Source organism: Heliconius melpomene, chromosome 7, assembly GCF_056956725.1.
Source record: "Heliconius melpomene rosina isolate 202511_hmr_F chromosome 7, ASM5695672v1, whole genome shotgun sequence".
NCBI classification, from domain to species: Eukaryota; Metazoa; Arthropoda; class Insecta; order Lepidoptera; family Nymphalidae; genus Heliconius; species Heliconius melpomene.
The window spans coordinates 6,449,000-6,471,453 of record NC_140395.1 but is presented as its reverse complement, the minus strand read 5'-3'; the positions used below and the strand labels follow the sequence as shown (position 1 = coordinate 6,471,453).

General features: G+C 31.7%; 1 protein-coding gene across 2 annotated transcripts in view; it reads left to right on the top strand.

Moving 5' to 3' along the window:
• Nucleotides 1-22,454, top strand: part of LOC146537526 (uncharacterized) — a 78,214-nt gene that overhangs the window by 20,827 nt on the left and 34,933 nt on the right. The window contains exons 2-3 of one of the 2 annotated variants that reach the window (XM_085188034.1): nucleotides 996-1,072; nucleotides 22,159-22,203. The gene's annotated coding sequence lies outside the window, so the exon portion shown is untranslated. The remainder of the gene's footprint in view (nucleotides 1-995; nucleotides 1,073-22,158; nucleotides 22,204-22,454) is intronic. The other variant, XM_085188033.1, reaches the window with a different exon arrangement.

Genomic DNA, 22,454 nt, shown 5'->3' with positions numbered 1-22,454 from the left:
TTTGACATGCAATTATACCAATATATTAAAATACTTGTTAATCTGACATGCAATTTATTCCGCCATGTTAATAACAACCGTCGCTATGCGACCGTTGCTAAGCAACGACTTGCAAAGTTTGTTGTTAGAAAACGTCACCCAAAAGGAGCTTGCTTAACGCATCTCTCTATTGAAAACTGAAAATAATTTCATAAATATATTTAATAAATATTCGTATAGTTCAAGCGGGCGTAGCCGCGTTCGGGTCCACTAGTATCATATATTTGCAATAAAATAACACGAATAAACAAAGATTCATATAAAAAACAAAGCATTTTATAAAAATAACTTAAAAGAACATTAGCGCTATGATCTTAGGTAAAAAGTATGAAAAACAAACATCCATTTACATTTTTGTTTTATTACCACCCATTGAGGTAAGGCCGTCACTTTGACATCTCAAGCGCACTCTACCACGTCATAATAGATGACATCTTGGTGCTCTTAAGCTGGATCTACACAATCGGGAAAAAATTGTAATTGAATTAAATTGAATTGAATTCTTGATATATGGCGTTTCGAGAAAAAAATGTAATAAATTGTATTTCTATTTTACAGAAAGTGTTAAAGCTTAAGTTATTTTACAGAAAGTGTTATTATTTGACAATAATATTTTTCTTATAATTCAAATTCAAAATATTCTTTATTCAAATAAACTTATAATAAGCACTTTTGAATCGTCGAATGAACATATGAACAAAAAGCTACCACCGGTGCGGAAGGCAGTTCTGCTGAGAAGAGCCGGCAAGAAACTCAACAGTTGCTGTTTTCAAAGTTTTCATTACAACGTTTTTGTACCTTATAAATATATTAGACATACGTAATTACAACACATTACAAAATATCTAATTATATTTTAAAACTGAAATTTATTTTTCTGTCATTTTTTCCTGCAGAAACCAAAAAAAAACAAAAATAACTTACAATAAATAATATATTTTTTCATTATTTTACAGGTAATCACATATACCACATGTGAACTCGGCGCTATAATGATCTACCACTACCACCCACAACTTAAAGCGTATACGGTGTAAGTGCATGCAAAAAGTTAAAAGCTTCTATAATTATCTCAAGAAGTGCCTATCTGGCTCAATGCGTTAATAAATCCAGATAATCGTTTAACACTTTATAGATGATATCGTCATAGTGCAGTTGGGTATGCGTCTGATTTATCTTAGTATAGTTTCACGTTATAACCCGCTTATAACAGGATAAGCAGAGGGAAAATAGTGTTAAGAGTTAAGACATTCCGTTCTCCACTTTTCGTCAAACTTTTGAGACATTACGTGTTGAGTGGCGGGGAAAAGAATTTTAATAATTCATTCCTCCGAGTGGAAATTGAACCCATAACCGCTTACTGTCAGATGATGTACCGCTGCGCCATTACCACCTCAAAAATTAAGGTAAACGATCAAATAAATTTTACAAACTTTAAATGCCACAAAATATAGCTATAAATATAGCATAAGAGATATTAAAGCATCCGGTTGAGGTAAATTTAAGCTCGATATGACATGATTAATGCTAGTAACAGTCTATTGGGTAGATGACATCATAGGTTTTACTTAACATTACAAAAATAATAACTTTAAGGTTGTGTAACTTAAAAGAAACAAGGCTCTAGTTTATGAAACTTGATAGATGTACACTGCCCTCCAAAAGTTAGTTGAAATGATCAATAATGTAATAAATGGGAGAGAATTATAATAAAACAAAATAAAAACATGGCGTCAATATTTATTTATGAAAATATAATCAATTTTGAGTATTTTAATCAATAAAAGAACCATCATAACTTTTATAACTATAAGTTCCGGTAAATAAACTGTTAAATTAGGATATCAAAACTTAGTTGAAATTGTTGAAAAATTATTTTTAGGATTGTGTCTTTGCCAATATCTTATCTTTTAATATTTTGTCTGACTGCCCTTATTATGTAGAACTGCTTTAAGTCGTCTAGGCATTGATTCTACAAGATTTTGTAGTGTTTTGACCGGAATAGTCAACCATGTTTCAAGAATTTTATTTTTAAACAAATTTCTGTTGCATCTATTGGAAATAGGAATCCTGCGGTCTAATTCATCCCATAAATGTTCAATGGGGTTAAGGTCGGGTGACATTGAAGGCCATTCCAGTAAATCCACTTCGTTATCTTCAAAATATTGTTTAGTTATCCTTGCTGTATGCTTCGGGTCATTGTCTTGTTGAAACTTGAAAATCCGGGCTAACCCCATTTTTTCAGCAGATTGTTTTAAATTATCATGGAGAATATGACAATAGGTCTGTGCTGTCATTCTGCCTTCAATTAATTGCAGCTGGCCCACACCATGCCAAGAAAAACACCCCCAAAGAATTATACTCCCACCACCATGTTTCACAGTGAGCTGCAAGTATTTGTCGTCGTAAGAGTTATCATTGCTTTTGCGCCATACAGTTTGACGGCGTCGATTTCCAAATAGTTCGAACTTCGATTCATTGCTAAAGACTACTCTCTTCCAAAAGTCTATTGGTTTATCCCAATATTTGCGGGCGAACTCCAATCTTCTTTTTTTATGGATCGATGTTAAAAGAGGTTTCTTTCTAGCTACGTAACCTCGTAAATTGGCATCATGCAGACGTCGCCTGAGGGTACTTTCAGAAACCGAAGTTCCTGCTTCCTGTAACTGATCTTTGATCTGTCGTACCACAATCTTGGGATTGATTTTACACAGCCGCAATATTTGTCGATCATCAACAGAAGTAGTAGCCCTAGGACGCCCTGACCGTGGCTTATCTATAAGACTAGAACATTCCAAACTCTTCTTTATTATTTTTCGCACGCCTTCTGGACTAACTTTAAATAATTTTCCCACAGCACTTAAGATTTTCATTTTTTTGTACTCACATACAATCATTGTTCTTTCCTCTACAGTTAATTTTCGCCTCGGAGCCATTATGATTTCAAAAATACTCAAATCGCCTCAAAATATTTTGTTATTAAATTTAAACTACCTAAACTGCCCTAACAATACTAATAAATAACTTTAAAACCGCGAGAATATCAGAAATCGTTTAAATTTTGCTACTTCAACTGACTTTTGACGCACTCAATTCAAGCAGTGAGCACATAACCATATATTATTGAAGAAAACAAAATGAATTTGAGGGAATTCCCTTTTGTATGTATTAGAATAGTGTTACCAAACATAAGTAATAAACAGATCATTCAATGAAACTGCGAATTTTGGAAATTGTGTGACATTATTTATAAGGTCAATTAATTTCAACTAACTTTTAGAGGGCAGTGTATATTTATAAATTTAGCTTCACGCTGTATCACGCAAACAGCTAGGTAGGCAGAGGGAACCTAGTGCTAAGACACTCCTTTCTCCACTTTCTGCTGAATTCTGGAGGCATTGCGTGTTGAGTGGCAGAACACTAAAACGCAATAGCTCGACACCAAAGCGAAATGGGGTCAAGAAATTCGAGTGGGGATCGAACCCACAACCGTCGTGTTATAGTCACACCCCTGTGCCGCTGTGCCATGACGGAATTTATAATTTTTTATTCAAATTATTTATAATATATTGTAAAAAATGATTGAATTAAATCAATAATTGCGTCTGTTTGTTCGTCACAAGACACATATATACGATATATACATAGATTGATAATAAAGCATATCCATGATTTTGTATCAGAAGATTTTTTTTAACTATAACAAACAATTATTTTAACTTACTAACGTCGAATAACTTCTTATATCACATCTAAAAAAGAAAGATTTTTGATTTACACTATTCTAGCGACTTACAGACTAAGTTCTGACATTTGTTATTCTTATGGTCGTAAAATGGAGAAAAGAGTATTGACACTAAAAAGATATGCTTTAGAATCAGGTAATATTAGCGTTGACGTCATACCATACCTGTTAGTTGCGTGCAAAATGTCGCAACACGTGCTCGGCCGCTCAGAACAAGTTGAAATCATGACTCACACTTCTGTTACTTTGATTAGAAATTTCAAGTGTTTCTTTTTTTTAAAAATTATACGTGTTTTTATAGAATTAGCTAACAAGAAGAACTGCTTTTGGCTTTGCATGTTTTTGTCTAATACTAAAAAATCTTTGCATTAAAAAGTCTTCGATAGACGTCACTTTCGGAAAATATTAAAAAAAAAAGTTCCTATCGTTTAACTATAACCATATAAGGTTAACACAACACAACATTTCAACATAAACACTTAATTTTAACATAAACAGTAAAAACACGATGGTCTAGAGACAGGATTACATCGAAATGGGTTTGAATAATACACGAATATAGAATGGCAAGTACTAACAAGGAGGTTTTCTTCCGCGTAGTAGAGCAGCCAGTAGGAACCTACCTAATATGTATTAAACACTTTCATTGAAAACCATCCGCTTTCATTTTTAACCTATTTCCAAAAAAAAAGGTAACATCATTAACCTTGGACGTAATATGAACAACATTTTTGTTTACACCTGTGGGCGATGCTCACTCGCCTTGAAGGAAACGATAGTTGCTCATTTACATTCTGCTAATGCAATAAGATTTGAATTTTATTCCGATCACATTCTTCTTCACATGTAAGATTCTTTGACTTCTCTTGTTATGTGGCCGTCGTGACCCGAGGGTACAAACTGTGACTGTAAACACGTTTGAGGGTTCGATCCCCCTCGAGGATCCCGCTCTGCCTACTGATGTGTACGGGATACACAGTGAAGTTGATTTAATTATTATTTTTTAAATATAGGTAAGAGGGGTAGGAGAAGGCGTCTGTTGACTTTCAAGAACAATGTTGATGAAACCTGATGAAGGTCATGTAAAAAACACATGGACACCCTTCCTATAAATTAAAATCTTATAAATTAAATAATTTCAAAATATTTTTACAGTTTAATTTAGTAAGAAGAAAGTGTTTTAAATTGTATACACACAGTAAGTACAAGGAGAAATTAGGCTTTTAGAGAAAGTACTGTAAGTAAACGTGTATTTGCATTTTAACTAACTCGTTACATAACGAACATCCGTTTAGAGAACTGAAAAATGTTAACGTTATTATTTTACCTTTATTATTTTATAGTTTTTGTTTTATTTAACGGTAGGCAATAAAGAAGACAACATTACAGGTTAAATGGCGGAACTTAATTCCACAGCTTGCAATAAATCGAGAAAATAAATTGTAAATGTTTTCCCAATTAGAAATTGAACCCGCAACCATCGTGTATACAGTTAGAACCTACATAATGTGGGCATCTTTTCTTTACATTAATAATAAGGAGGAATAGTAAATACGTGACATTGAATAACTTACCACAAAAACAAACACAAACAAACAAACAAACACAAACTGCCAATTCCTATTTATATTGCTTACGGGAAATAGTAAAAATATATAGTTATATTAATGGAATATAAATACATAATCATATGTTTGTAATTTTATCATTTTTTATTTTTATTAACGATATTTTTTTTGACTCCCGCTGTATCCCGCTCATAGCAGGGTAAGCAGAGAGAATCTAGTGCTAAGACACTCCGATCCCCACTTTACGTTGAATTCTGGAGGCATTGCGTGTTGAGTGGCGGGATTCAACGCTGCACTTTACCTCGACATCAGAGCGAAGAAATGGAAATATAAATTTAAATAAATATTTCATTTCTTCGTATGGGGATCGAACCCACAACCAGTCGATACCATACCAAATAATAAATATAATGATAAAATCAATATCGATAAAATAATCGATATCCCTACAAAAATGGCAAGTACCTACAAACTACCCGCAAAACCGAGAATAACGGTAACCAATACAATCGCTAATACGTTCACAGTTAGTTGTAATGATGGCTTGTAAAAACGGAGCCTTGGAGCACTGTACTGCTTTCAATTAACCACGTCCTAAGAAACTAAATTGTTACCTTCCTACAAAACTGTTGCTCGCTATACTTCCTCGATAACTACTAGTTGAAATATCTGACATTGTCTGGATTATATAAATAATTTATATTTTAAAAGAAGGAATTATCAATTGCATATTTATATTAATAGTATTCCGCACAGGTGCTACAGAAACCTAGCCAACTAGTGTTAAGGCACTGTTTACTAGAGCTTGGATATTAAAATATTAATGTCTTACCACTAGGTTCCCTCTGCCTACCCTGCTGTGTGCGGGATACAGCGTAAAGCTAAAAAATTAAGTGATTATAAATGAAGAGTATTATATGTAATTATACTTATACATCTGTATATAGTAAGTAAAAGAAATTACGTAATAAACAAACATTAATATAATGAATCAACAAATTTGGAAAACAATATATTTCAAGGATATAAAGAACAATAAAATTATTATGCCAAACGGCGATCAACCTCGACATATTTACTTACTTCTACATACGTAGTATGTAGCTACTGCCTACAGTGCTCGTACAGTACGGTCGACAAGTAGTGGCCACCTTAATCTTGTATATAATATAATACGGCTGAGCAGATTTTATTTTGGGTTTTGATAATTTTCTTCCCTAGGGAACAATATACAAAATAAAGAAAAACTTAAATACCCGAAAATTTAAATTTACTGCGGCCACGACTCGTCGACTATACTATACAACAGTGACGTACATTCATTCATTGTTTTATTGATCATCGACAATGCGTGGGCGCAGTTATTTTTTAATGACGAATCCAATAATTATTTAAATAAATTGTAACTAAATCGATTTAAATTCTTTGTGCAAGGTTTTTAAGTAATAAGGTTTAGCCTTGGTTTTACAAATAAAATATTCTTATTTTTTTATATTGAATCAATTTTCTATTGCTATACAAAATTATACCCTAAATATCCTATTTAATACTAATTTCTAAATTACTAGATAAATTATTTCCATTGTTTTTGGCAAATAAATAATGTGAATTTTAATTATATGAGCGTTTTTACGATGTAAGTACAGACATTAGAAAAATTATTACCTAGCCATTAAGATTAATTCGAACCCACAATCGTCGCTTTTACAATCAGACGCCACTGCGCCACGAGGGCCTCGGTACTATATTCCTAATTCTAAAACAACCCACGTGAGATATATCGATATACAATTATTTAATGACACGAAACCGTTTGACCATGAGTGAATGAACATCGCGTGGGACCACGGACACGGACGCGGACTGTGTGAATAGGCCTTATTTGCTTAGCGACCATTTAATATGGTGCGGTGCTACTATTATTTATATTTGAAATTACTTTGCCTGACTTATTTATATTATTTTCGGGACTGATAAATTTTGTTATTTTAATGCTCTAATCTCCGGAACTACTGGATAGAAAATGTTATTTTTATTTTTTATTGTTATTGTTTATTTTTATTGTTTATTTTTTTAAATGAAAGTATTTACCGGATTAATCGCGTAAATTAAGTATTTGGAAGCCCAATATATAAATAATTTCATTTTAAATATCTAATAATTATGAAAACCAAAGATCTTATAATGTTATATTTATATTGGATCGCCCATTTATCCAGGAAGGCTATAATAGGCTATTTTACATCACCCTAATCATTACTATGTAACTGACTCTACCTGCGGTCAGTTACTTTGAACATTTAATATTTCTGACTGTAAACGGGTCGGTAGTGGGTTCGATTTCAACTTGGAGAATTGAATTATTTTATTTATTTATTTTTATATTAATTCCTTTATTGCACACAATATAAAAAATATACCCGCACTAAAGACTTTCTTTCAAGAGAAGAGAAAAGCATTCTTTTCCCACCACCTTTCCCTGTGGGAAACAAATATATAGACGAGAGAGTACAAAAAAAGGTACTTTAATTTTCTTACTCTGGAGACAAGGCAAAGCACGGCGTTGAGTTATGACACTCAACACATATTGTATAAAATTTGATTGGAAAGGGGAACGGACTAAATTAATACGAATAGGTTATAAAGCGATAACTGAAAAAAAAAGAAAATCATTTTCTATATTACACATACGTTAAATATATACAGAATTTAATTGACAATAACATTTATCTACAAAATTCCATATAAGTAATTTATAAACAAAATTCCTTACACAATTTTTATGTGTTTGACCTTTAAAATCGATACAATACTTTATATGAGAGTGTCCGAGCCGCTCGGGGTCGCGTCGTGAGGGCACGAGATGAAAGTAAGATCGACACTGTCACTGCCGACCGCCTTATTATAGGAGATTTATTATTTTCACAATTGCTTCCTAGCGCCCACGGGATGCTGTTTATTAATAAGATCAATGGACCATTATTTAAAGTAAGCTTTAAAATTATATTATTTGTTGAATAATTTTGGTTTATATTCAAATTTTGCCGTTGAGGCGGCAGTTTGCCGGCAGTGCCTGCTATAAGCGCAACGGTTATGGGTTCTATTATCATTGGGAGAAATTAATCATTTTCTATTTCCTCGCTCTGGTAACAAGATGAAGCGATACTATCCGCCTCTCAACATAATAATATAATATCTCGAAATTTGAGCAGAATAAAGGTAGTGGAGTGTCTTAGCACTAGGTTCCTTTTGTCTAATCTGCTATACGGGATTTACAGTGTAAATTTAAATAAACTATGAAACAAATTCTTCTATATCACTTCTATATATATCTTTTAAAAATAAATGCACTTATTTAAAGTGTTGTTAAATAGATTAATTTATTTTAATGTAATAGATGTATTACAACAAGTTACAACATGGTAAAACCTAAGGTAAAATGTATGGACAACGGATATTTAGTTAGCTTTCACTTTTTATGACAAAAAACCCTAACAACATAAATGTGACTTTACAACATAAAGGAAACTGCTTAACCATTACTTAACGTTTACCCAATAGCATAGTAGCTAATTAAATATTATTTGTTTTAGGGTATCTCCACATTTAAAGTCATTCAGGCTAAATTTAATAAAATTATTTAAGTTGTAAGTTTTGCGTTTTTCCAGCTTTACACTGTATCAGACAACAGAGTAGGCAGAGGGAACCCTGTGAAATTCTAGTTACATTAAGTTATATAAGTGTGGTGGAAATATATGCCCTTGGCAACCCGTGTTTATAAACCTCTCTGAACTCTAAGATCGATCTTAACATGTTTTTTTAATAATCTCTCTAAAACGGACAAAAATTCACTAGGTTCTCCCTTCTTATTCTGATTTAAGTGAAGAAACGTAAGGGTTGTGAAGAGAAAATTATACTGTAGATAAATCTTTTAATTATATTAATATTTGTTAGATTTTAGTAGAAAATTCAATAATGTGTTTAACCCCTTACTTTAGGAACTAAAGCTGAAACTAGTTCAATTGTGATTGTAGTTAAAACATTCAGGCAATGACCCAAATTGAAATCTATAACACTGTCAATGCAAATATAAAAGGGAAATAAAATTTAATTTGTTAACATTTTGAATGTTGAAAACTGATATAATTAAACTGTCAACGTTTTATTTGAACTTTAAATAATTATAGAATCTAAGTTGTGCATACATATAAATAAGTATAAACTGATGAAGCTTCAATACATTCAATAATAATAGCATTTTGATCCGTTTAGTGTAAAAATTATTGGTACCAGAGCTTAGGAATGAAAATAATAATAAATAACAATACATTCCCTCGAGTGGGAATCGAATCCACAATCATCATGTTTTTTAACTTTTAGCGATTACAAGGAATAACGTGTAAAAATAAAAAGTTAAAAATAGAATTGAATATAAGCAATAGTTTTTTTTTTACTTAAAAGTAACTTAGGCAACTTCTCCCCTATAGCTTATCTTATATATATGCAATATATGTTACAAATGTCGCTCTGTTGATTGCTACTACAAAATTACATGTTGAAATGTACCAATTGACATATATATGTCGTGATAATATCGATTATTTCATAAGATGGTCTGGTTTGCATGAAATACTAGATTATCCATTTTTTTATAGGTATTACCTACACACTAAAGACCTTTAGGTACCTTTTTCCAACTTACTTAAAATTTTCAGCTATATATGAACCCGTTTCTGTTATCCGCTACTCAAAGTAGAAAAAAGCTCAAAAGCTCAAAGTATGGTTTTGAGTTCTGACCCTGAATGCCTTCAGAGTTCGGCCGAAAATGGGTAATGATGGTGACTTAACAAAGATGTCCGAATATTCGGCCTACTAAAAAAAAGAAAATAACCATAAGACTGTCTTTTCCCTTATGATTGAAGATATTTTTATAAACGTACCTACCAACATAAATATCAAATATTTTGCATCCTTAAACTGCCACACATTCTTAAATTGTGAATTGTATGTGTAAATATACAAAAAAAAATATTTTAACCCACTTAGGCCATTTTATTAAAAATTCAGAAATGCTTATATATTACATATTATATTTAACCATATTATGAAATCCTCCTATTGCTAATAAATACAGCTAATCTATTAACTAAAAGCATCATAAACAAAGCGATTACGAATGATTAGCATAATCGAATGAATCGATAATTACATTTTTTTTAATTTCCATTATCGATATCTCAAACTAATTGAATCGATTCGGATGTATCTTGAAATACATTACTATTTCTCACGCCTGTAATATTAGCAATCCCATTGAATCATGATTTATGCTTTATATGGAAGCTATAATCTATCTAAATCGATTTTGTTCAAATAGAGTACGAAATACTATACACATTTATTTATTTGATAAATTGCACGATCTTTCGAGTGAATGTACTAATAGTTTATTTAAATAGCATTATGAGTTTGTTGCGCCCTTGTATTATCATTTTTTTTGTTGTTTTTAAAGCGTATTCTAGTGTACACCACTACTTGTATGTGTAGTACTATATATTATTATTATATTTTTTCCAAAAAATCGCAAATTCTCAAATATAAGCCAAACAACTGAAAATCGGCTAACATACATGGGGGTGAAACGGATAGGTACTGAGGTCCTCTACCCATAGACAACCGTTGATCCGTCTATCGCGTTACACCCTGTATATAATAATCATTATACAAAAACACTATACAGCGTATAAAGTTCTCATAAAACGATACTCTCAATGATAATATGGTATCGCCTTGCACAGTTTGGAAATCGAAAGTACTCTACATGCTGGTACAGAGATGTGAAAAAGTTATTTACTTTATTTATTTATATTTTTATGTATATTCAAATTATAAACTATTTTTATATTTTACGTTAGTCATTAATAAATTAAACAAATATTGCCTCTGGTGTAATAAACTTTTTTGTTATGTCATAAGTAGATCGAATGAGGATAATCGTGGTCCGTGGCGCAGGGGCACAAGCGTCAGTCAGTACACGCGACGGCTAGTGAATTCGATAACCAGTCCATTGAATTAAATATTTAATACCTCATATTAGTTAAAGTTATCATTTCTTTTTTATTACTATACTCTCTCGCATCTAACAAATGGATGTATTAAAAGGATTAATTTGAATAAAAATACAGTACTTAAAAAGAATATTAAGCGATTTGTCTTTAACAATTTATACTATGAATGTACTGCCTTTTAAGGTGTTCTCTCATAAGGCTCGGGGCGTGTCGGACATAACTCTGCATATCTTAGTCAACATAACAAATTACTGTGAGCGGCCACTGTTATTTTATTTATATTACATCTTGTAAACCGTCGTGGCACAATTTAGGCAGGTTGCATTTTAGAGATGGTTTTGGGTTGAAATATATATATATATAAAAATATATTGTGTTTTTATCAAATGTATACTGTTCTTGGATTCTATTCTAGAACAGGATCTGTCTAAGCAGATGAATAAGAAATTAATTAAGTCCCCGAAAAAAAAAGCCACAAAATAAATTATAATCAAATTTAAATTAAACCAGCTTCACACTGTATTCTAGAGGTATTGCGTGTTGAGCGGAATTCAACGCCGCACTTTGCCTTAATAGAGCGAAGAAATGAAAATATCAATTTATATAAATATTTAATTTCCTCGAGTGGAGATCGAACCCACAATCAGTCGCGTTTACAGTCACATACTTGTACCCCTATACGCCTCAACTGGCCTCGGTTTTATTTACAAAATAAATTAAAATCACTCAGTAAAATATATTTATTGTAAAATAAACTATAATACTTATATTTAAATTGTACACGTAGTAATAATATCAGATTAAATATTATCATTACATCTAAGCTAAAAAATTATAAACTAAATAAATAATATTTTTTTAACTATAAAAATCAACCATTACGTAGGCGAGTGTACACAAAACAAATAAACCGACTAGTGAAAGTGATCGCGATGACTGAGCCGCTGTGTTCGAACCGGTATAGCATGTCTTAACATTTCACATCATATAAACGTAATACTATATTTTTTATTATTTATATTATTCTTAACAGAAAGTTACTAAAAACACAGCGTCGTGTGTTCGATTCCCGCTCGGGGGAATGAGTAATTTACAATTCCTTGCTCTCCTAACAAGAAAAAGCGGCGGTCACCTTCGATATAATATAAGGGAAATTGCAAAAATAATACCTACATATTTTACAAAGAAATATATATTTTTTCTATTTATAAGCCTTTCTGCAAATATTATAAAATAAAAATAGAAAATGTACTTGCTAAACTTTATAAAAAATCTTTTACTATTAATAGTGTAAAAATAATTATTTTTAAATAGCCTTGTAGATATCTAATGGTCGTAGAACTAATAAACGCAATGACAAACCAATATTAATACAGCAATATTTATGACACGTTAAAATGTTTATTATGAATAGGAACTCGTATAATTTGTTTCGCCAATTTAAATAAATCGATTTTGCTTTAATATACAAATATATTTCGTCACTGTTAATTTAGGATAAATGCCAAAAGTCGTCAAATTTACGGACTAAGAGTAAGGTAAATATTTTCAAAAATATTATATATAGAACTAATCGTCGAGTTAAGGCCGTGGTTGTGGATTCGATTCCCACTCGGGGAAATTAATTATTATTATTGAATATTTTGGTTTTTTCAGACTAATAATAAATTCAGAACACTTAATGCCTTAAAAATTCGTCAACCTCGTTAAGAAGTGCCTTAACACTAAGTTTTTTCTGTCTACTCTGCTATGGGATACAGCATGAACCCAAAATATAAAAAAAAATCAAACCCTCAATCCACTATGAAGCTTTCGTATAACATTTTCAATCTTCCTATAGCTTTTTTATGTCTATTTATATTTATAGTAATTTATGGCTTATTTATATCTATTTATATTTATAGTTATTTATAGCTTATTTATATCTATTTATATTAATAGTAATTTATAGCTTATGGTAAACAGTACCATCACCCCCATGACCCACATAACATGTGACGACACTAGAAAGTGACATGTCACATGTTACTTAAGTGGCGTATTGTTACTGTGACAGAGGTTGCGTTACTTTGAGATATGCGTGTAATTTGTCCGTCTGTTTGTTTGCTATTTACTATGTCAGAACTCGGGACCATTAATTAAATTTAAAAGCAAAGGTCAAGTGAGTTGAATCACGTAATTGTTGAGTGTTTTTCTATATGTGTACAGTACGGTTAACGAGTTGTGGCTGCTTTGAATTTAGCTGTAGATGGATGCGCAGATTTGATTTTTGTTTATTTTTCCTTTTTGATTAATTTAATTGAATACCTAACTAATTAGTATGTTTTAAGTTTGTGCTTTCAAATGCCTTTGTAGCTTTGGTACATGGGACAAGATGCAACGTTTGTGTACCGGGTTCGTTTTCTGCTTGTGGTAATAGGTTACGCAATAGATACATATATACGCCACTTATATGCTATATTTTTCAAAAAATCCTTCACACAAAAGCTTTAAATCCACTTTCATTATTCAAACATTTATTGTAGAATCGAAATCTAAAAGTATACCTATAAATTCGAATTTACAATTTAGAAAAATACATCAAAACATATTGAAATCTAAAACTTCTTTAAATCTAAACTTATTAATATCTTATCTTAAAATACTTTTTGTGTTGCCATAAACAAAAAAAACACTAGTTTCAAAACAAACATTTTCTCACAAGGAAGCAATGTTACAGCAGATTGGATTAAATTTTTAATTGATCTTTGGTAATTTGGATTATGTCAGAGTTTTGCAAAAAATATTAATTTCAACAAGGATTTCCTTCTTAGGATTTCTAATAAATATTATATTATTTTTTTTACAGTTGATTTAAGAATCAATACTGTGGTTGCCTAAATCCCATTCCAAAAAAAATATTATAAAAGTTATTAAGTATATATTCAAAGCTGTTAGACAAAGTAGAATCACATAAATATTTAATTACGATATATTTTATTTATGTACACTTAAATTTTTCTGAGTTTCAATATTCTTTATTTTAAATTAAATAGACATATCAGTTTAATAACAGAATATAATTATTTTATAATTGGCCCAAGCAAAGCAGTTAACAAAACTATTTTTATCTCACTCTCCGACACTCCGTTCCCCTCGTACCTCCCCCGAGACATTGCTTGTTGTGTAGCAGAATTCAACGCCGCGCTTAGTCTTAGTCAAGACTAGCGGACCCGGACGCGGCTACGCCTGCTTGAAATATAAGAATATAATTTCTATAGAAATATAATTTCAATCTAGATGAAATGCTAAAAGTGACTATTATATATATTTTCATAAGGATGAATATCAAAATGTCGCGGTGACGGTTGCGTAGCGACGCGACGGTTGTCATTAAGATGGCAGAATAAATTGCATGTCAAATTAGAAAGTACTTTAAAATATATTAGTATATATGTGTAATGTTATATTATATAGCCTATAGCACTTCTGAAGAATGCAGCTTTCATACAAAACAAAAACAAAGTAAATCGGACCAGTAGATCCAGAGATCTTAGCGTTCAAACAAACAAACAAACAAACAAACTCTTCCGCTTCATTATATTAGTATAGACTGAGAAAAATTGAATCGAACCACAACCGTCGTGTTTTTACGCTTTAACTCTGTGCCTTTGTGCCACCATGGGGACTTACGTAATAAAGACATTAAAAAAATCCTAGAAGCAGCATTAATAAAAAAAATATCTTTCATTTAACGTACACAACACTTCCAGTTAAAATTTTTAAGCAATCATCATAATGAGAATTTTTAAGTGGAATCCAGACCACTCGTTGGGTACCTACCTAGTACCTAACTACCTACTATAAGGTTCCTTTAATGAAATATAAGGCCGCTATTCATAAAGTTTTTACGTCGCTTATATCTACTTAATTCCGTTGCAGATATTTTAATGAGTCGGAACGGTGGTAAGATGTCGCCTTAATTTGAGTGCGAAGTGAAAAATAAGTAATAGAAGAGGTAAAGACTTGATTCATATTTGTATTAGGATTAAGTTATTTTCCACAATTTTTTTCTTATACGAATACATACATAATGCTAGCTTTAACATGCGGCTTCGCCCGCAAAGTCAAATGGAAAGTGTTTTTTTTAATATACGTAAAAGGTTAACATAAGCATATTTGAAAATTCTAGCCTTTTATTATAGGCAACGATAATTAAAACTCGGATAAAAATAAAAACTCACGACAAATATAACGACACGCGTTTCGTGACACTATTACGCCCGTATTCCCGCTCTCATGAGTCAACTCAAGATTGATCCTGTGATCGTCTGCTCTCAAGTCTGAACTTCATAAATTACATATATAGTAACAAAAACGAAATCTTAAGCTCGATCTCAGACTTGAGAGCGATTGACAAATACGGGCCTTACAGTATTTTTACTCTAAGATTTTCACCATTCATTAAAAGATATAGCCTTTACAGCTTCTTAGAACCACTTCATTAAAATGTTGACACATTTATATATATAGCTATATATGTACATATTATATGAGTGTTTGTCTGTTTAGTTATTGTAATTTGCTTGTCTATTCATGCAATTTGCTTTGTATATAGCGCCAGTAGTCACTTCTAACTACACTAAAATGCACCTTTAATGCTATTAGTTTTGAAAGATATTTTTGTTGGATATCTATATAGATATCTATATAGATCATATGATACTCAAATTGTGGCGTTGAGTTTCGCCACTCAATAGATATGAAGATATTTTTTTAGCTTCACATTCACACGGTGTGGTAGACAGAGGGAACCTACTATTAAGTTAAGGGAGACCCTTTAACATTTTTGCCGAATTCTGAAGGCGTTATTACGTTTTGAGTGGCTGAACGCCGTGCTTTACTTCGACATTAGAGCAAAGAAATGAAAATATATTTAATATTTCATTTGCTCGAGTGAGACAGTACAGTCACAAGCTAGGCCCTCTGCTCCAGCACTGCCCTTATGTAAATACTTCTTTCATAAAACGTCATTTGTTACAACTCTTAACATAAACCAACAGAATTTTATTAGATAGCTCCTACCTTTCATCTGTCTGTCTGTCTGTTTGTCTGTCTGTCCGTCAATTACCCTTGTACATATCAGAAATAGCACAAAAGTCAAGCGAGGCAATCTTGCGCCAGGATTCTGGGTTACATCGTTAGAGCAAGGAAGAGAATCCAGGGCTCAAAGGTTAATCAAAACGTACCGTGTAAACTTTGAATGATACATTTCCCGGGATGGTTAATTTATGATAAATACAGCGATAAAGTACGGAATTTCCTGTTGAGTGCTTAATTTAGTATCTTTAAACGTTTAGAAGGATATATTAAAATTCCGATATAATTTAAGTTGATTTCTGTTAAATATTTTACTGATCAAAACCAGTCAGGTCGCCTAGACATAAGCATGTGATTGTAATTGCGACAGGTTGTGGGTTCGATTCCCATTCGAGGAAATAAAAAAAAAATTGTTTCATTTCCCTCGCACTTCCGCTGTTTAGGACACATTGCCTCCAGAATTCGGCGGAAAGTGGAGAACAGAAGTGTCTTAATAACAACAGTGTTTTAACATTAACACTAACTGCGCAGCAATTAATTTTTCATTTCCTGGGATCTGGTAACAAGATATGTTTCGAAAATTTTGCGGTGCGTGAGTAAGGAAGTATTTTAACTATACTCGTATATTTTCGACCTACCAACGGTGAAACCAAAGATTCTTAGACATAACTGAGGCTACATTTGTTAAGTGTATTTGCCAGTTAAATGTTAGTGTTACAGTAGAATGCATTCATTTCCATCATTGAAGAGAAAAGACGTCTCGCCTTTGACCCCCAACTTTCCCCCCGAACTCATCGATCAATATAAATACTAGCACGATTTTGCATACCAAATACAATACTAATATTCAGATTAGTGTCTTTAAAGGGGTACAAACAAACAGAGATAATTATCTTTTTAAATATGATATAGACAAAATAGAAGGATTTTTTAATTAATTTTTAAATAAGTTAAATAAAAGCTTATTATAAAATATTAAATTCGCCTGAGTGGAGATCGAATCAACAACCATTGCTCCCTAACAACTATGCCAAGACGACCTCAATACGAATACATATATTTTTTGTTTTAAAAAAAAATGCTATATTAAAATTAATTTATTTTTTGATAAGCAATCACTCATCATCTCACTTTCAAATAATCTACTATAGATAAAAGCGAATCAACCTATTATATCCAAACCTCGAGGCACCGCGGCCTGCGCCAGACTGCCCTTTTACGGAAGGCAGTTTTTGCTACACCTATTGTCGTCTGACGTTTGTATAATACCGACACTAAATCCCTTATGGCAACAAAAACATTATTTCAAATTGCTATTGAAATGTCAAATTAAAATATATAGATAAAATATAATTATAGTTTATGCAGAAATTCGGATTGGCTGTGATATTTTACATCTAACTTAGCTGTGCTTATGTTTATATGAAATATCTTAATATAAAGCGCGGCGTTTAGTTCCGCCAATCATCACAAAATGTCTCCAAAATTGGTCGGTAGGTAAGAAACAGAGTATCTTCACAACAAATTCTTTGTCGATACCGGAAATCGAACTACTAATTACTAACTAACCTACCATATATGACATCATCACCAGATGGTGGACAATGATTAAACAGGTAACAATAATGTCGATTATAAAAACACGTTAATTGTAATATTTAACCTTTAAAGTGTTTTTATTGACATGGAATGTCAGACATACCATTTATATACTTTACATTGAAACTACGTCTTTGAATAAAATAAATTGCTACTTTTCTTAATAAAGATTATAAAATTATATATTTGTTTATGTTTTATTAATCTATTCTATTTCCTCGATCTCTTTATAAGACAAGGAACGGAGTGTTATAACACTAGCTTAGCAGAGACTAAACAAAGCTATATATATAGTTTTATAAGCCATATATAGCAGGATATTCAACACCGTAAAAAGATGAAATTAAATAAACGATACCCCAAAATGGAAACCGAATCTACATAGAATCGGACAAAGTACCGCTGCACCACGATGGTTTCATAAGCATACATGTTTAGCTTCACGCTATATCCCGCACATATTAGGGTAGACAGAAGGAACCTGGAAACCTAGTGTTGAGACACTTCCTTAACATTAAGATACTTCCATTACCCACTTTCCTCGAACTCAACGCCGCATAAACATAAATAATTCTTGTAATACCGATATATCCAACATTATTTCATAAACACATGTTTTGTACTTAAAAGGCGATAACCCTCATACATTCTCATCGACAATTGAACTAACATTTACATACGAAGTTTCACTTATCACCAAATTGTGAAACGAATGATAATAAGCTTACTTAGCTTAGCTTCCGCTGTCTAAATTCTTAAGTTGTTAGAGAGTCTCCTTACTAAACAGTATAGAGAACTATACGATTTATTTAATGTTAAAGAGTTTAGTAAAGAGTCTCTTACCTTTTGTGAAAAAGTTGATATTTTTAATATTAACTTTTATATTCATTGAAAAAAGTTTAATTCTTTAATTGATTGGACAATGAAAATAATTGTCCATTTAATTTTTTTTAACATATTTTTAAGACTTGTAATGTGTTATTTAGATTTTAAGCTATTAAACCATACGTTCTTATACACTTGTTACAAATTATATAGCATTCTCTTACCTGTTCAAAAAAATATTTATTTATATATATTTTTTCTAGTTTAATAGTAATTGTGTCATAGACCAACATAACAAATACCTACCTAGTAAAATACTTCCGAGTTAGCTGATACGTACTCCGCGAAACTGCCTCCCTTCTCCAGTTTCATAGTAAAACCGCATCCTCAAGATTGCGTATTTCCGGTTACGGCTAACCACCGTTTGCCATGTGCTTAAGGTCAATGACAGCAGGAGTTATGACAGAAATGCTATGATCTATTAGAATTCTTGTGATATTTCTTTGCTTTTTCTAATAACTCGTGTTGAATAGCGGAACTCAACGCCGTATTATGTCTAATGCGTGCAGCGGCCTAGCTGACTGTAAACACGACGGTTGCAGGTTCGAATCCTACTCGGGGTAATGAATTATTTTCATCTTAACGATCTTAAGAGATGAAACGCGGCTTTGGGTTTCGCCAATCAATGAGAAATATTTAGGACATTAGACAAAAAGTGATAAAAGCTATAATTACATAACATAAACTATAGTTTTTTTAGACATTAGTACTAACCTAACTTACCCTAATATACGCAAGACACAACAGGAAGCTATTTTTTATATTATAGTAATATATCACTACAGTTTTTCTTAGAAGTTACAAACAAATAGAGTTTTACTGGAAAACATAATCATTTGGAAACATAGTGGTTAGTGGATATGTGAACAAAATATTTAATTTGTCTGTCCCGTTATGCTAGTAGTTGCCCAATATGTAAATTGATTAAATGCATTGCTTCGTTAGAAGTTATTAAATTAAACCAAAGTAAAATACTTTCTCTAACTCTAACTAACTACTAACTCAGAGTCGTCAATTATTATTTTACTGATATTAAATTATTATAAATATTACGTACCACCGTAAAGGTAGACTGTAAACTTAACAGGTTGTGGATTTGATTCCCGCTTGAGGAAATAAAATATTTAGGTAATATTTTCGTTTCCTCGCTCTGATAACAAAGTGTCTTAACACTAGGGTTTATCGGCGGTACCCGTCTACATGCGGGATACACCATGAAGCTGGGATTGGCATTTCCCCATTTTTCGCTGAATTTTTCGAAGTATTGCGAGTTGAATGACGGATTTCTTCACCTTGGCGCCAGTGCGAAGAAATGAAAATATTAAAAAAAAAAACCTCAAGTAAGGATAGAACCCATAACCGTCACGTTACATCTTACCTTTCTGCCCCTGGACCACGACTCTACAACATAGTATACCTATATGAAAAATAGAGGAAAATCAGATTAAATTATGTCAACGGAACACAAACCTCGACTGAATGCCCTTCGTGTGTATCACTAACATAAATCTATGTCGTTATATACTTAGTAACGACGTTAACTAGTGATGATCTCACCGCGTTTTTGCACGACTTCTTTTGTTTGTTCACTCTTTTAAAACGTCCTTATCTATTATTAGACAAATTGTTTATATATGTATGTATGTTTGTATAACTATATAGTAAATATATTGAAGTTTGTTAACCATTTAGAATTTGTCTGTCCTTGTTGTTAAAGCGCGGCGTTGAATTCCGCAATTAACATGCAACAATAATGTTTAACATATTTGTAACCAACTTAAGAAAAGGAAATTATCAATTCGACTGTATTTTCTTTTTTTATGTTTGTTACCTCAGAACTTTTAACTGAATGAACCGATTTTGACGATTCTTTTTTTATTAAGAGAAAACTGGTGCTTCCCGTATGGTCCCATTTTAATTTGGTTAATTTGGAAGCAAACTTTCAAGGGCAATTTGATGCAAGCTTGTTTAGGTTCTGATTATGGGATCCGGTTGAAATTGAAGAAGTCGGTTTTTTTTTGTTAAAAATTGTAATTATTATTTTAAAATAATAATAATAAAAAAAAACCTTTTATATCACAGTAATTTTATATATACTAATGCAGCGTTGAGTTTCGCCACTAAAATCCTATAGTTTACAAACATTTAAGTCACATTCCGTTGACGATAATCTCAACCAAACAATGCTAGTATCCGTTAACATTGTTGCGATACGATTAAAGTGGACATTCCCCGTATTTGGTCACAAAGTCTTCCTATAAGCGTATCTTTTTGTATTACATCAGAAGTATATATTACTGAACTACATAGCTCCATATTAATATATACTGTTTATAAATATATAAATCCTATACATTATATTTATTACATATTATTTATTAAGGGGTTTATTTTGTGAACAGATGGGAAATATTTTTAAGACACTGTTCCCTCGCAACTCAACGGCACGCTTTGTCTTCTTCTCAGATCGTGAAAATGAAAATAATGTATTCCCCCGAGTGGGAATCGAACCCATAACCGCGGCCTCTAAGCCTTATTTTTATACGCAATATTCCATTTTACAAAGAAAAAACAAAAGTCTAATATATAGCTACAAGTAGTATAAATGTAATGTCAAAGCGCGTTCGTTATAATCCGACAACGACGTACGTATCGTCGCTGTCATCTTGTTACGTGCGTCCGTACATACATCATACTGTTTGGTACAAAATTAAAGATTTACCATTTCGTTGTAAATTTTAAAATATTAAAAATAATTGGTAAGCGCGAGTCGGATTCGACCAACGAGGGTTCCGTAATCCGTATTAGTTTCTGGATTGTAACACTTATAAAAATTGACAAATTTAAGTTTAAACGTATGATGCAAATGTCAATTGATAAGTGTTTTTTTCTGTAATATAAATTTCGATATTTCGGAATTTTCCTTTACTTTTTCTGTAATTTCTTACTTCTTATCAAATTTCATACTGTAGGCCCATGGGAAAAATGCTCTATTTTTTTTTTATATATGTTCTCATTTAATAAGATAAGAGAATTAACTACAAATATAAGTTTGTAATAACTTTTTCTGTGAAATACCTAAAAATTTTCACTTTTTGTATTTAAGCTTTGTATGTATTGTACGTACTCACTTAGAGCCAAATATTAATTAAAATTTATTTTTGTTTTGTTTCAGATTCAGTCAATACAAAAAAATAGAAAGGCACATACAACTATTTAAGTAAGTATATGTAATATTATATAATTATATGTAGATAATATTTATAATAACATAAAATAACTATAATAAAACTGTAACTCATTGGTGTTTGTACATAGAAGATATGTATATGAGAAAATCTATCATTACTGGGAGCATTTATGCCTTAATCCCCTTAATTCCCTCTGCCTGCTCTACTGTGTGCGTGATACAATCTAACGCTAAAATAAAATAAAAAATGATGCTACGAGCAGCAATCGAACCCACATCCA